This window comes from Hyperolius riggenbachi, chromosome 8 (assembly GCF_040937935.1).
Source record: "Hyperolius riggenbachi isolate aHypRig1 chromosome 8, aHypRig1.pri, whole genome shotgun sequence".
Lineage (NCBI taxonomy): Eukaryota > Metazoa > Chordata > Amphibia > Anura > Hyperoliidae > Hyperolius > Hyperolius riggenbachi.
Genome location: NC_090653.1, coordinates 64,853,029 through 64,868,815, shown reverse-complemented (window position 1 = coordinate 64,868,815; position 15,787 = coordinate 64,853,029). Strand labels below are relative to the sequence as shown.

The window sequence follows — 15,787 nt, the reverse complement described above, 5'->3', positions numbered from 1 at the left end:
GTATCTTTTTATGTGATTGTCTTGTCATCCTATTGTGTAGGCCTGCTGCTGTATAATTACACTCCCTTTATATGCATTTGTGTCTACTAGCTGTCTCTGCTCTGTGTTTTCTCTGGAATATGTCTCCCTCCTCCAGAGTCTGCTCCCTCCCTCCCTCCTCTGCTTTGACACTCTCCTCCTCCATTCTCTCCTCCTTCTCATTATCTGCACAGTTCCCCAGCATCTACAGTGACGCAGGAATGAAAGAAAAAAACATCACAGCAGCAGGACCAGCTACGTCCGGCTGAAAAGATCCAGAGGAGAATAAGAGGACTCAGCATCAGGACCAGAATCCACCTGCTACACAGAGGACAGGACCAGTTCTCAGCATCAGGTGAATCAGGACCAAGGACAGCTGCCTGTGATAGACCAAGGCCTGGGTGAGTCTGGCTCCATACCTGCTGGAGGGATGGACCATATCCAGAAGATGTTACTGACTGTATTCAGAGCATCCACATATATATTGCTGATCAAACCCAAAAATGAAATGTGTATAAAATGCAGATGTTTCTAATAGCTTATTTCATAGGTTAGTGATAACAGGCCTAGCGAGCATCAGAGAGGAGTGCATAAAATGGTAGAAGCACTGATAGCTAGGTAAACAAAGGGTAGGTTAAAACTCGGTGGTAAGTAAATACATGCGTAGAGGGATAAGAAAATACATGCGTAGGTCCACAGATTTGGCATCTATACTGTTTATCTGAGGTAAGGGGCAGCTAGAGAGTGAGCTATAGACAGGTAAGATATAGGAATGTGCAGGTAGGAAAGGTAGGCATTCAGGTAAGCAGGATCAAAAGAAACAAAGCAGATAAATAGTGATGTACTTAAATTAATATATGTACATAGGTGTACAGAAAGGTGGATATATTTAGAAATAATATGCAGAAAGCTATACAGGTAGGTAAGTATGCAGGTGGCTGCACAGCGAAAACTACAGATAAAAATACAATATACGAATATACAGATATGTATTTAGAGGAGGCTACAAGTAGAACTGAATAGAGTTTAGTGTGCAAAGAAAATCAAGATATGTATGTCCACAGGTAGGTACACAAAGGTGTGTACAGACAGGTCTATAAAGGGGTAGGTGAATAGAGGGGTATCAATATAGTAATGGCGAAAAGAAGATACAATAAGTGATATACTGATACTGAAGATACAATAAGTGATATACTGTAGAGAGGTAAGTATACAAGAGGGGTCATGTAGAGAGATTATACAAAATCGGTATGATATAGAGAGGTAGGTACACAGACAGGTATGTGGAGGTAGGTGTTCAGAGAGATTACATACAACTAATTATACTGGCAGTTCTATTTGGAAGTAGATGCAGAGAGGGGTTGACAGATGACTATGCTGAAGACACATACAGTCAGGTATAATGAGGCGAGTATACACAGAGATATGCAGACAGGTAAGTACAGAAGGTGTGGGCACATGTGTCACATCAGAATATATGGAAAGGTACACTCTGCTGTATGTAGGGAGGGTCATTCCAGTAGATAAGTCTACAAGGCCGCAGGAAAATAATGTATGTAAAATATTGAAATCCAAAGAGCTGCCATTTTGGAGTAGTGAAGATGAATGGTGGATGGTGGGGGATGGATGAGAGTCAGTGTGTACTGTTATGTGTACATACAGGAAGCTGGACACAGGTTTATTAGGCAGCATCATGCCCTAGACCAGGCATAGGCAAACTTGGCCCTCCAGCTGTTAAGGAACTACAAGTCCCACAATGCATTGCAGGAGTCTGACAGCCACAGTCATGACTCATAAAGGCAAATGCATTGTGGGACTTGTAGTTCCGTAACAGCTGGAGGGCCGGGTTTGCCCATGCCTGCCCTAGACTCTAGGGCCTAGAGGGATTCACAGACTACTGAAGATACAATGGCTAAAAAGCATTACCATCTTCTCTAAATGACTCCTTTTTCCAAACCCTAAACACGCTGGCTGTCCATCCATCATTCCATTCATCCAATGTATCCATCCACCTACAACATTCATCTGTTTATCCATCCATCCATCCATCCATCCATTTACTCATCCACCCACAACATTCACCCTCATATCCATCCCCTTCTCCCTTGTCTGTTTTTCTTCCTTACACGATTATGTCTGCCCCCATCCCTCTGTCCTATGATTGTCACTCTCACTACCTCTTTGTCAATATTCAGTGCATCCAGTGCGTCTATATTTCTTGACTCGCTGACTGAACTGGGTCATCTCTCTCTCTGTCCTGTGTCTCTTCTCCCCTCTTTTGGATCATCTCACCCTCTGTTTCTTCTCCCCCCTCTTGGGTCATCTTTCTCCCTCTGTCCTGTGTTTCTTCTCCCCTCTCTTGGGTCATATCTCTCTCTCTGTCCCGTATTTCTTCTCCCCTCTCTTGGGTCATATCTCTCTCTCTCTGTCCCGTATTTCTTCTCCCCTCTCTTGGGTCATCTCTCTCCCTCTGTCCCGTATTTCTTATCCCCCCTCTTGGGTCATCTCTCTCCCTCTGTCCCGTGTTTCTTCTCCCCTCTCTTGGGTCATCTCTCTCCCTCTGTCCCGTATTTCTTCTCCCCACTCTTGGGTCATCTCTCTCCCTCTGTCCCGTATTTCTTCTCCCCACGCTTGGGTCATCTCTCTCCCTCTGTCCCGTATTTCTTCTCCCCACTCTTGGGTCATCTCTCTCCCTCTGTCCCGTATTTCTTCTCCCCACTCTTGGGTCATCTCTCTCCCTCTGTCCCGTATTTCTTCTACCCACTCTTGGGTCATCTGTCTCTCTGTCCCGTATTTCTTCTCCCCACTCTTGGGTCATCTGTCTCTCTGTCCCGTATTTCTTCTCCCCACTCTTGGGTCATCTGTCTCTCTGTCCCGTATTTCTTCTCCCCTTCTTGTGTTTCTTCCTCTCTGCATTCTCTAGCTACCCTGCTCATCATGTGCCCTTTGCCCAGTCTCACCATGTACAATGTACACCTGACCTTTCTACAATATATTTATAGCATCTGGTCACATTCTTCCCTCATTCCCTAACATCTCGTTGTGCATCTGCTGCACTAATCACTGGCTTAGTCTCCCCCTCTCAGAGAGGTAGAGAAGTACATTTTATAAATCTACTCCTCTCCTTGTCGGTTAGTGTTTGCCTCTCTCTCCTGTACATCCCTGCTCTACCCTGCTAGCCCTGCTGGCACCATGCCTGTGGACATTTCCCGGCACTGCCATCCCTGGAATAATCTAGCAGGCTGAGAACAGTCAGTGACGGCTCCTGGCTGGTAGCCTGGTTCTGTCCCACCTCTATTGCTGTGGAGCGGAGCTTTGTCTGTCTAATACAATCACCATCTTGTGCTCACATTGATTGGCCTGCAAGCTACAGAGCTGTGTGTGCTGGCTGCTCACTGAGAGTGGCTGAATAGTCATCAAACTGATTTCACACTGTGGTCTGGAATGTGAACAGAAGAGAAGGCCTGCTTGTCAAACTAATCTATGACATTATTGTGATACTCACCCACAAAGTGCCTTCTGCTAATGCTGATAATGTACTGCTGTGCATTGCGATAAACTACTCCAAAATGTCTTATTGAAGTGACATTGGACTGGACTGGAATTACATGTGTCTACAGAATGTGTGCGGTACAGGTCTGACTGTACTAGGATTGCAGCCCACAGAGGCCTGGGTAGAGGCTGAGAGATTCATCTTCAAGGCTAATGTGTACATTCACAAATAATTATTTATTGGATTTATATAGCGCCAACATATTACTCAGTGCTGTACAATACATAGGACAGACAATGATAACTGGGGTGACCAACAGCACAATACAGGTAACAGGCCATTGATACAACAATACAGTTAATATTGCAATAAGATACACAACACAATGCAGGTAGTATTTATTTTATTTATTGTATTTATAAAGTGCCAACCTGGGGCGTAGCAATAGGGGGTGCAGAGGTAGCGACCGCATCGGGGCCCTTGGGCCAGAGGGGCCCTGAAGGGCCCTCCCTCAACCACAGTATTAGCTCTCTATTGATCCTATGCTGGTAATAATCACTTCTATAGATGCTTTTATTAGTAGTTATAATCAACAAACTGCTCCCCATCCCCTTATTGCATCTCTGACACTGTGGATGTCCTTGGCAGGTTTTGGTGTGCCGTATCAATTGTTATGTATGGAGCGCTTGGGGGGCCCCATGTAAACCTTGCATCGGGGCCCATAGCTCCTTAGCTACGCCACTGGTGCCAACATATTACGCAGTGCTGGCAGTAATGCAATGCCAGATCATACACTGGGGTGGTAGTGCTTATATTACAAGTTCACATTACTCTGGGTAGAGCGTACAGTCAAGTATGATACACAAGGAGAGAGGGCCCTGCCAAAGGCTTATAATCTAGAGCAGCGGTGTCAATCTCAAATACAAAGTGGGCCGAAGTTGAACACTGGGACCTAGTTGTGGGCCAACCTCAATGTCTATTGGTCACCTTATAAAGGTCCCTATTGTCTTATGGCCCACCTCCAACCCCTATAAAGTTTCCTGGTGTCTAGTGGTCTCCCCCCCCCCCCCCCCCCATATATAGTTTCCTGGTGTCTGGTAGCCCCCACCCTCCCCTATACAGTTTCCTGGTGTTTAGTGCTTTCCCCAACCTCCCCCATATGGCTTCCCTGGTATTCTAGGGCTTTACCTCCAATATAGCTTCCCAGGTGGTCTACAGTGGGCCAAACATAATGCAAAGTGGGGAAACCACTTGAGGGCCAAATTTACTGGCTCTGGTGGCCAGATTTGGCCACGGGGGCTGAGTTTGACATGTATGATCTAGAGGGAGGTGACATGGAAGGAGGTGGGCTGCATCAAGAGGTTCTCGGCAGAGAGAGTTAGGGCAGCGTTGAGGTGGGGTAGGCCTCCTTGAAGAGGTGAGTTTTGAGGGCTTTTTTGAAGAAGCTGAAGGAAAAGGCAAGCCTGATGGGCAGTGGAAGAGAGTTCCACAGATCCACAAAATTAAGCCTTAACCAGAAAGACCATGATGAAGTGACAACTTAACAGGTAATGAAAATACTGTTGAGATACGGGCAGGATCGATGCTAGTAAGGTAAAGGGCAATTACTTTAATAGGTACTGGGAGTTCTCATAGTATGCCACAGTTGTGCTCACAAATCAGATTTCACATAAACTATGGTTTTCCATTAAAAAGGACAGTAATGGCATACTTGTGTTCTGTATACATAATTTGACCTCTTAAAGGAAATCTTAAAGAGAACCTGAGATGGTTTACTAGCCCTTAATTATACTTACCTGGGGCTTCCTCTAGCTCCATGAGCACCATGGCCTTCCTTGCCATCATCCTCAGCCCATCTGTTCTGCCACTATCACTCCCGGTAATCCGGGCAGTCGCGGTCTCTTGCACGGCTCGGCAGCGCACGCACCCCTGCATTCCCGTCCCCTGGAGCATTCTGCACCTGCGCAGTAATACTAACGCTCCAGGGAACGGTGCTGTCGAGCCACGCATGCACAGAAGCCTGCGACTGACTGGATTACCGGGAGTCGTAAAGCCAGATCGAAGGTGTTGAATAGGATGGCGAGGGAAACCACGGTACTCATGGGGCTGGAGGAAACCCCAGGTAAGTATAAATGAGGGCCAGTGTGCCATCTCAGGTACACTTTAAACCTTAAAGGATACCCGAACTGACATGTGACATGATGAGATAGACATGTATTTGTACAGTGCCTAGCGCACAAATAACTATGCTGTGTTCCTTTTTTTCTTTCTCTGCCTGAAAGAGTTAAATATTAGGTATGTAAGTGGCTGACTCAGTCCTGACTCAGACAGGAAGTGACTACAGTGTGACCCTCACTGATAAGAAATTCCTCTTTTTATCTCTTTCTTGCACTCCAGAAGCAATTTTCTGCTAGGAAAGTGTTTTATAGTTGGAATTTCTTATCAGTGAGGGTCACACTGTAGTCACTTCCTGTCTGAGTCAGGACTGAGTCAGACACTTACATACCTGATATTGAACTCTTTCAGGCAGAGAAAGAAGAAAAGGAACACAGCATAGTTATTTGTGTGCTAGGCACTGTACATACACAGGTCTATCTCATTATGTCGCATGTCAGTTCGGGTATCCATTAAAAAAAAAAAGGAAAAAAGGAAAAAAGCAGTTTAACTTACCTGGGGCTGCTTGCAGCCCCCTGCAGTCATCCTGTGCCCACGCCTTCCAGCAGCATTGACCCCCTCAAAGCTGGTGGGCCACGCACCTCCTCATCCTGTCCCTGTGCAAGCAGTGTTCTGCGCATGTGCAGTATGGGAAATTTGCTACTGTGCATGCACACAACACTCCCAGCAATGGGAGTGTGATCAGTGTGCAGTATCCTACAGTTGTCCACGACCGGCCAGCCTTGAGGGGGGGGGGGGGGTAACTGATGCTGGCTAGAGGGCTGAAGTAACCCTTTAAAGCAAATCTTAACTAACCTTTCTTTCATTTAACCACTTCAGCCCGCAGGTGTTTTTTTTTTACCTTTATGACAGAAGCAATTTTCCCGTCAGTGCTCCTTCAATTCATTCGCCAATACCTTTATTACTACTTATCACAATGAAACAATCTATATCTTGTTTTTTGCCACCAATTAGGCTTTCCTTAGGTGGTACATTTTGCTTAAAGTTATTTTATCCTAAAAGTATTTTAACAGGAATAATAAAAAATGGAAAAAATTCATTATTTCTACGTTTTCGGACATTATAGTTTTAAAATAATATGTTCTACTGTGCACAAATCCCACACATTTTATTTGCCTATTTGTCCCGGTTATTGCAATGTTTGAAATATTTCCCTAGTACAATGTATGGCGGCAATATTTTATTTGGAAATAAAGGTGCATTTTTTCAGTTAAGCGTTCATCACTAATTGCAAGCCTATATAGGCAAAAGATAACAGTAATATACCCTCACAACATACATATTAAAAAAAACTTTAGTCTCTAGGGTAACTATTTATGTATTTTTTTTAAACTGACCTTTTTTTTAGCTACAGGGATGGTTGAAAATTAATCAGGTCTTATTAAATGTGCAGTGTATTATTTTTTTTTTTTTACTTTTTGGCCACTAGGTGGCGCTAAGCACTCTCCTGCTAGTTATCAGGAAGTGCTTGATGATTTTTTTTTTTTTCACATTTTGTGACGTTCAGTTTTCAAGAATCAACATGCCTCCTGATTGGAGTGTGCATAAGCAAAGCTCTAATGCGCTGTTCAGCTCCCATATGCAATAAAGTACATTTTCTACCACACTCCTTTCCCTGTCACCCCTCCCATACACACTCCATCAGTAGATCATACATGGAAAAAGGAAAAGAGAGCAAGGGTACTCCTTTAAAGCGGAATATAACCCAGCATTTCAACTTTGCTCTAAAACATTATTTACAGCATATTATATGCAACCAGCATTTTTTTTTACTAGACCAGCATTGGAAGGGTTACACACAGAGCTTTAAAGTTCCTGGAGAGAAATGCAGACGCATCCGAAGCTTGCATAGATACATTTTGTTTACTTAAATGTATCTAAGTGTGGAATGTGACTCTCTGACTGTGCAGGAGCTGTAGGACAGCCAAAGAGTGTGTAACATTTCTCACTTGTTACATTCTATTTAGTTAAATGTATTTATCTGAACTTCGGATGCGTCTGCATATCTCTCCACGGAACTTTAAACCTCTGTGTGTAACCCTTCCAATGCTGGTCTAGTAAAAAAAAAAAATGCTGGTTGCATATAATATGCTGTAAATAATGTTTTAGAGCAAAGTTGCAATGCAGGGTTATATTCCACTTTAAGTGGTGAATCCAATGCAAAAAGATTTTTAATTGATCCAATACAAGTATATAAAACAACTCACATTTGTGGGTCCTAACCCTTTAGGACCCACTGGCAAGTGGCGCTTCCCACTCCGGTGGTACTACTAAATCCAGCAAACCGAACTTGTGTCCGCTCTGAAACGGACCGGTTTCAGCGATTGCCGTCATCAGGGGTATACTACGCCACACTGGGATTGAGTGAATAATGATAACGTCTGTGCTGGAAGTCTGTAGGGGTAATAAAACTGCTCTTTATACCATTCATGTCATTGAGCCACTGCAAGTGCAGAACAGCTGTAAAATATTTATCTGCACAGGGACTGTATTACTTTTAAAACACAGGCCTCTATTGAGATTCTGTTATTTAAAGAGGTTGCTCTGTATGGCGATTGTGTGACTAATCCACAGAGCTGGTTACTGCGGCAATACTGGTCTATGCTAAAATTCCATAACAATGCTCTTCGTCTTGGACAATAACTCTAAAGTGAATGTTCATAACATGCCAACCTATCCTGTATGAGCTCACTGTGATCAGGTGACCTAAAAGATGAAAGTCGATTGGTTACCATTATGGAAAGCCTGAAGTGCCCTTTTGTCATTAGTAAATTGCTGGCAGCCAGCGGTAGACGTGAATTTATTATTCCCCCGGGGTTCATCTAGACCTGAGAGACTGAGTAGCCTTTCATGCTGATGATGTCCTGTACTCAATAAATAAAACAGTGCAGTGATTATTGACCATTATTGATGCTGAGCACTTATATAATCAGTTATTTAACAAACGTAACTAAAGCAGAGCAAACAATCACAGCTATGGCCATGCTTCGAATTATACCTGCAAATCTATCTCTCGTGTGTGCAGATAATCTAGTTAGACTTTAGTCAGAAATATCTGACAAAACATTCTTGCCCGGGGTCTATGGCTAAAGCTGAGCACACACCTTTGATGGGTGTTGCTCATCGGGAATCGGGACCTGATTTCCTTGGGTGACGTTGCTGGGCCGGGCTGCACAGACACGTATCTGCTGTGTAGCTGATGATGCACTGTGTTGCTATGCAGGGAGGTGGAGGGACGACAGTCACAGAGTGGCATGTCCGGGACATCACACGATAGTAGGGGGGGCGGGGTAGACAATGGGATCAGCCGTTGCAGGGGTTACTCGATCCGCTAGGCGGTCGTTTGCAGGTTGGGGGGCGCAGTACTCAGGCTTGATAATAACGCCGCCTCAGCAAGTGTGTGTACAAGCCTTTAAATTATTACACGCAGAAGATCAGCAGCATAGCCAGGCAATTTGCATTGTTTATCCATAATGGACTAGGCATGTATGTATAAGTCTGACCCGGGGGCCATATATGGTCTGTCAAGCCATGTCTAGTGGCCCCCAAAGCTCTCTACAGCTGTTCGTTGCAGGGGCCAGCACCAGTAACAGCCACTGATTAGCAGCTGCCAATGTGCTAACTGCACAAGGTATATGTAGGTTATTATAGTGTATCTGAGGGCTCGTTCATAATAGAGGCGTTTTTTTTTTATTTTTTTATTTTTTAGCGCTGGCGATGTGCAATGATTCTCTATGAGAGAGTTCACATGTGAGCGGTACGTTTCCGCTCAGCAAAGCGCTGCCTGTACCATTTTTTTTTTGCCGATTTTGCCTCAATGGAAGGTATAGGAAAAACGCAAAATGCTCACAAAATCACTTTGTGCAGCGATTGCGTTTGCGTTTTTAAGAATAAATACATTGTATTTATTATTTTCCGGGTCAAAGAGTTCACTTCCTGACTTGCCTCAGGGAGTAAATTAAAAAAAAAAAGGTCGGGAAAAGGGCTTAGAAAGGCGCTTTTCACAAAAACGCAACGCCCACCCAAGCACTGAGAATCGGAAAAAAAATAGCATCAAAGAAAGCCAAATTCAAACGCTAACACGAATGGAACGCAATGGGTGCGAGGCCTAACAGCAATCCCAAGGAGCCCCCACCTCTTACCCAAGGGAAGGGCAGGCCAAGAAGGGGCAAGGAAATCGGAGAGAAGTAAGGAGAAAGAGAGGTAGAACAAAGGGGAACAAGGAGGGAGAAGAAGGAAGGAGGAGAAGGGAGAGAAGAGAAGAGGAGAGGAGTCCCATGGAGTACACACAAGTTCAGCAGGTGGTCGGTATCTAAACCCGGGAATTCGAGGTCAATCCAAGGTTGCCATATGCGGAGAAATTTATTGTGTGTGTTTCGGAGGACACTTGTCAGTTTTTCGTTAACTATAAAGTCAGACATACGTGCTTTGACTTCTAGAAAGCTAGTAGGTGTCTTCTTCCAATTCTTAGCAATTGTCATTTTAGCAGAAAGAAAAAGGAAGGAGGCGAGCTTATTTTGGTTTTCTGTGAGCCCATGTATTTTGCCGTGGAACAAAGCTATCCATGGATCCCTACATTTAGTGGTATGAAAAAGTGACTGTAGAAGGCCAAATGTTCTACTCCACAGGCGGGTAAGCCGGGGAAATACGAGGGCTGTTTTATAGATCTACCAAGCACATTACTGTACTGATCATAAATTGTACTGGAACTCTGTCACTGATCCAAAGAGTTTTTGCATTGGTTTTGGTGAACATTGAAATCGTGATGGATCCGCAAAGTGCTTTTGTACTGATAACTGGTCTATAATTAGACTGAGTAGTTTACTGTACAGATACTAATCTATACTAGGACTGCATAACTTGTCTACAGTGTCTTATGGGACACATACTAGTCTATACTAGGACTGTGCGATTTACTGTGTTGATTATTTTACCAATGCTGCCAGTGGCGTAGCTAGAGATTATGGGGCCCCATAGCAAAATGTTCATGGGGCCCTCAGATGTAGGCACTCTTAAGCAATGCGACCTGCCCCTACCCTATGGGTATGAGTAAATTGGGCAATTTAAATTCCCATGCAATCTACACTGCATTTAGTCCATGGGCACTTAGACGAATTCATTGGGTCAAGGAACACAAGAAAATGAACGTACCACCTGGGCTCCCTATGCTCCAGGGCCCCATAGCAGCTGCTATGGCTGCTATGGCTATTGCTACGCCCTTGAATGCTATTCGATCCTGTGTGATTAGGGAAGGCCAATGAGATGCAAATAATTTTGTGTTGATACAGCGTTAAGCAAATATTGTATGCAAATGTATGCAGCTTAAAAATGAACCAATCAAATTCTGCTGAGGTAAAATCCAATTGATCCATTTTCAAACTGCATAAATGTGCATACAAAATTTGCATAATCCTGCATCAACTATTGTTTTCATCTCATTTCATTATTTTCATCTCATTTCATTATTTTCATCTCATTTCATTATTTTTATCTCATCGACCATCCCTATGTGTGTGACTGAGGTGCAGAGCACCTTATTGCATTGATACTAATTTATTCCAGGAGTATGTCACTAATTCATAAAATCACTAAGGCCTGGAACCCACTGACATTGCTTTTTCAAGACTTTTGTAAGCGCTTGTGATTAGAAAACCGCTTGTTAATGTAATGCTATGGGTGTGATCCCACTTGAGAGATGTGATTTTTTAAAAGTTCCCCCATAGCATTACATTAGCAAGAACTTTTTAAATCACAAGCGATTAGAAATTTACTGCCAGTGGGTCCCAGGCCAAAGGGCCCATTTCCACTAGGGGAGAATCTGCAGCATTTCCCCACAGGTGAGTCGGGCAAAGAAAAAAACTACCTATGCTTGCTGGCTTAATCCCATTGCCATGCAATTCTTGATGCCATGTTGCCGTTTCCCGCAGCATGCACCTGAGTCCCTTCACAGCAGCACGGGTGTCGTGGTTGAATTGGAAACGGCTTTGGCACCTAGTGGAAATAAGGCCTTCAAGAGACTCTGAAGTCTCTAAAAAAGTATTTTTATTTCATAAATGTGGTTAATATGTTATCCCTAACTAAACCGCCGCACCCCCTCCGCAGTACGCTATCTAAATCCCCCCCCCCCCCCCAACTCCCCCCTACCTCTCCCCCGCAAAATCCACAACTTTCTTGGTCGTGGATTTTGCTGCCCTCTAGTCTTCCGTGTGAGGCAGAGCTATGAGCTGCATCCTCGCCTCACACGCGTCTGTCAGCGGCGGATCTCCGCCTCTCCCCCGCCCCTCTCAGCGAAGGAAGACTGAGAGGGGTGGGCTGACAGACGTGTATGAGGCAGCCAGGCAGGGTTGCAGCCCATAGCCCTGCCTCTCACGGAAGCGCTGCCCGGATTGCCCCCAGGGGAGTTTGGGGGGATTTAGATAGCGTACTGCAGTGGGGATGCAGCGGTTTAGTTAGGGATAACATAATAAACATATTTATGAAATAAAAAGACATTTTTTTAGAGACTTCAGAGTCTCATTAATGTACTGATACTGATTTGTAATGGGATAATTGGACTTGAACTGTCTGACTGATTCACAGAATGAATTACACACACCTGAATTTGAAATAAACTGAATAACCTTGCATGCAAGAAATGTGATGAAGGCTAAAGCATAACTTTTAATTAATATATTAAAAGTACTCAAGAGGAAACTGACAAGTAGTGTTGCTAACAAAACACTAAAAAATTTTTAGCAGCACTACTTAAAGAGACACTGAAGCGAAAAAAAATTATGATATTATGATTTGTATGTGTAGTACAGCTAAGAAATAAAACATTAAGATCAGATACATCAGTCTAATTGTTTCCAGTACAGGAAGAGTTGAGAAACTCCAGTTGTTATCTCTATGCAAACAAGCCATTAAGCTCTCCGACTAAGTTAGTCGTGGAGAGGGCTGTTATCTGACTTTTATTATCTCAACTGTAAGTGAACTGTTTACTTTTTCTCTGCTAGAGGAGAGGTCATTACTTCACAGACTGCTCTGAAAGAATCATTTTGAATGCTGAGTGTTGTGTAATCTGCACATATTATAGAATAATGCAATGTTAGAAGAAACACTATATACCTGAAAATAAAAGTATGAGAATATTTTCTTTGCTGCTAATCTTCTAGTAATTATTCATAGTACACAACCAATTCATTATATCATATTTTTTTTTTTGCTTCAGTGTCTCTTTAACAGTGTCCTTTCGAGTACTTTTTAATAAATTCATTAAAATTTATGTTTTAGCCTTCATCTCATTCCTCGAATGCAAAGTTATTCAGTTTGATTCACAGAATGCCTTAGGGCTCTTTCACATTAGGGCAGACTTTGTGCGTTAGCGCAAACGGAAGCCGTTTGCGTTAACCAAGGTAAGATGAAAGCCTATAGACTTTCATTTTACCTTTCACACTCGACGCTGCGTTTCGATGCGTTGCGGTTCTGACGCACCCGGGCGCAATTTTTTCCTCCAACGCACCCGCGAGCCGGCGTTTTCCGTCGGGTTTAATTACCAGCTACCGCCGCTGATTGCGTCGCACCGCAGATACCCGACGACACGCCGCAGGCAGACAACGCAGGAGAACGGCTCCTGTTCGCGTTGTCTGATGTGAAAGAGCCCTTATTGTTCTGATCCAAATCTATACTGGAAGTACATAACGGATGCACAGAATACCTTACTGATCCATAGAATGCATTATTGTACTGATCCTAGTCTATACTGGGAGTGTGTGACTGATCCATAGAGTGCCTCATTGTACTGATCCTAGTCTATACTGGGACTGTGTGACTGATCCATAGAGTGCCTTATTTTACTGATCCTAATCTATACTGGGAGTTTGTGACTGATCCATAGAGTGCCTTATTGTACTGATCCTAGTATATACTGGGACTGTGTGACTGATCCAGAAAGTGCCTTATTGTACTGATCCTAGTCTATACTGGGACTATGTGACTGATTCAGGTTTCAGGCTGAAATCGATTCACAATCTGTTTGCAGTAAAGGCAGCCATACGATCCCTCTCTGATCAGATTCGATCAGATAGGGATCTGTCAGCTGGTCGATCTAATGGCAAATCGACCAGTGTATGGCTACCTTTATTGTTCTGATCCTAATCTATACTGGGACTGTGTGAGTGATCCATAGAGTGCCTGATTGTACTGATCCTAGTCTATACTGGGACTGTGTGACCGATCCATAGAGTGCCGTATTGTACTGATCCTAGTCTATACTGGGACTGTGTGACTGATCCATAGAGTGCCTTATTGTACTGATCCTAGTCTATACTGGGACTATGTGACTGATCCATAGAGTGCCTCATTGTACTGATCCTAGATTATATAATGGGACTGTGGGACTGATCCATAGAGTGCCTAAAGGGGCCCATACACTGGTCGATTTCAGCCATCGATCAATCGAGAGCCTTATTGTACTGATCCTAATCTATACTGGGACTTTGTGAGTGATCCATAGAGTGCCTTATTGTACTGAGCCTAGTCTATACTGGGACTGTGTGACCGATCCATAGAGTGCCTTATTGTACTGATCCTAGTTTATACTGGGGCTGTGTGACTGATCCATAGAGTGCCTTATTTTACTGATCCTAATCTATACTGGGAGTTTGTGACTGATCCATAGAGTGCCTTATTGTACTGATCCTAGTATATACTGGGACTGTGTGACTGATCCAGAAAGTGCCTTATTGTACTGATCCTAGTCTATACTGGGACTATGTGACTGATTCAGGTTTCAGGCTGAAATCGATTCACAATCTGTTTGCAGTAAAGGCAGCCATACGATCCCTCTCTGATCAGATTCGATCAGATAGGGATCTGTCAGCTGGTCGATCTAATGGCAAATCGACCAGTGTATGGCTACCTTTATTGTTCTGATCCTAATCTATACTGGGACTGTGTGAGTGATCCATAGAGTGCCTGATTGTACTGATCCTAGTCTATACTGGGACTGTGTGACCAATCCATAGAGTGCCGTATTGTACTGATCCTAGTCTATACTGGGACTGTGTGACTGATCCATAGAGTGCCTTATTGTACTGATCCTAGTTTATACTGGGGCTGTGTGACTGATCCATAGAGTGCCTTATTGTACTGATCCTAGTCTATACTGGGACTATGTGACTGATCCATAGAGTGCCTCATTGTACTGATCCTAGATTATATAATGGGACTGTGGGACTGATCCATAGAGTGCCTAAAGGGGCCCATACACTGGTCGATTTCAGCCATCGATCAATCGAGAGCCTTATTGTACTGATCCTAATCTATACTGGGACTTTGTGAGTGATCCATAGAGTGCCTTATTGTACTGAGCCTAGTCTATACTGGGACTGTGTGACCGATCCATAGAGTGCCTTATTGTACTGATCCTAGTTTATACTGGGGCTGTGTGACTGATCCATAGAGTGCCTTATTGTACTGATCCTAGTCTATACTGGGACTATGTGACTGATCCATAGAGTGCCTCATTGTACTGATCCTAGTCTATACTGGGACTGTGTGACTGATCCATAGAGTGCCTTATTGTACTGATCCTAGTCTATACTGGGACTGTGTGACTGATCCATAGAGTGCCTCATTGTACTGATCCTAGTCTATACTGGGACTGTGTGACTGATCCATAGAGTGCCTCATTGTACTGATCCTAGTCTATACTGGGACTGTGTGACTGATCCATAGAGTGCCTTATTGTACTGATCCTAGTCTATACTGGGACTGTGTGACTGATCCATAGAGTGCCTTATTGTACTGATCCTAGTCTATACTGGGACTGTGTGACTGATCCATAGAGTGCCTTATTGTACTGATCCTAGTCTATACTGGGACTGTGTGACTGATCCATAGAGTGCCTCATTGTACTGATCCTAGTCTATACTGGGACTGTGTGACTGATCCATAGAGTGCCTTATTGTACTGATCCTAGTTTATACTGGGACTATGTGACTGATCCATAGAGTGCCTTATTGTACTGATCCTAGTCTATACTGGGACTGTGTGACTGATCCATAGAGTGCCTTATTGTACTGATCCTAGTCTATACTGGGACTGTGTGACTGATCCATA

At 43.8% G+C, this 15,787-nt stretch overlaps 1 protein-coding gene across 2 annotated transcripts in view; it reads left to right on the top strand.

The window, feature by feature from the left end:
* The first annotated feature begins 203 nt into the window (after positions 1-203).
* CLIP3 (CAP-Gly domain containing linker protein 3) overlaps positions 204-15,787 on the top strand; it is a 70,617-nt gene continuing 55,033 nt past the window's right edge. For both annotated transcript variants that reach the window (XM_068250528.1, XM_068250527.1), the window contains exon 1: positions 204-419. The gene's annotated coding sequence lies outside the window, so the exon portion shown is untranslated. The remainder of the gene's footprint in view (positions 420-15,787) is intronic.